Source organism: Rhinolophus sinicus, linkage group LG09 (assembly GCF_036562045.2).
Source record: "Rhinolophus sinicus isolate RSC01 linkage group LG09, ASM3656204v1, whole genome shotgun sequence".
Taxonomy (NCBI): domain Eukaryota; kingdom Metazoa; phylum Chordata; class Mammalia; order Chiroptera; family Rhinolophidae; genus Rhinolophus; species Rhinolophus sinicus.
Genome location: NC_133758.1, coordinates 113,289,659 through 113,290,948, shown reverse-complemented (window position 1 = coordinate 113,290,948; position 1,290 = coordinate 113,289,659). Strand labels below are relative to the sequence as shown.

Sequence of the window (1,290 nt, the reverse complement as noted above, 5' to 3'; positions counted from 1 at the left end):
TCAGAGTTCCACAGTCTTTCTAAAGAATTTTAAATATTTCCCAAATCAATTCCTCCTTAGCCCCTTCTCCTGGACTTTCTGGCTCTATCAATCATTTCACCAGATTCCAGTTGCCCAAATTGGAATTGTGACATTTACTTTCTCCTTTGCCCTCATGGCCCCACTCGAGTCAGTGGCCCACACCCTAGTTCCTCCTTCCGGGTCCCCTCCATGTCTGTGGCTTCCTGTGCTGTGGCCTCCCCCCCTGTGCTGTAGCCAGGACCCCACAACACCCCAGCTGCTGTCCTCTGCTGGGCCTCTATTAGCTCAGGTGTCCACCGAGGACATGGTGGGAAATCATTATCCATTTTTTTTCTATAATACACATGCAATTACAAAACTACCGCTAACACTGGAGTTCTTCAATTACATAGATCTTCATAGTTCACGATAAAGTACATTTCTGGAGATTTACTCGGGGTCATTCATACCCTTTAATACAATTAATATAATGTGCTGACTTTCTGAATACATTTAAAAGGATAAATAGTCCTTTCAATGCAGAGAAGAACAGGCTTTGCTCTAGCACAGAGTCAAAGCCAAGGGAGCTATAAAGCACAATTGGGTGTTCACTGTGCAACATTATCAATTTTGGGGGTCCCCTTCTTTGTGTCTTTTTCCTCTCTGGGATTCTCTCCCAAATTCCAGCTGCTTCTGTACCTCTGAACGTGGACTCTTATGTCCTTTACTCCATCTCACACTCTATGTCCTGGCCCTCAGAGAAAAAGTTGAGGTAACTGGGGGTCATCTAAGATGATCATGGCCTTGCCTCAGTTGCTCTTCAATGCCCAAAATAATTGTTTTATGTATTTTTTCCAGTTTCTATAAGTAAGTATGGCAGGCGGAAAAGTCTGATTCTAGCTATTCTGTTATGACTGGAACTGCAAGTGGCAACTACTCCCAACTTTCCTTAGCTAATAATAGTGACTTTATCCCAAAATTGCATTGACTGATATTACTGATGAGTAGATGGTAAATAGTAATTAACATGTTTTTATGAAAAATTAAGATTTGGTTCTATTATATCTCTACTACACACATAATTCTCCTCTCTCATCACAATTTTAGCTTTTCAATGGTTACGTTATTATTTTGTGTGCTATTGTTATATTTTCTCCTTTATCCCATGATTTTTTTTTCATGGATGCTAATAGTGCCGTGTTTGAAAATTTACCTTGTGGTTTCCATAGCTACAGCTCCTTCACTTCCAAATATCCAGGAAGCACCGAAACCACCCCTGAGAGTGGCCAG

At 41.1% G+C, this 1,290-nt stretch overlaps 1 non-coding gene across 1 annotated transcript; it reads right to left on the bottom strand.

Moving 5' to 3' along the window:
• Nucleotides 1–488: 488 nt before the first annotated feature.
• Nucleotides 489–619, bottom strand: LOC141567019 (small nucleolar RNA SNORA22). Its single transcript, XR_012489419.1, has one exon. It is a non-coding gene; the product is annotated as a small nucleolar RNA SNORA22 (small nucleolar RNA).
• Between the last annotated feature and the right edge of the window lie 671 nt (nt 620–1,290).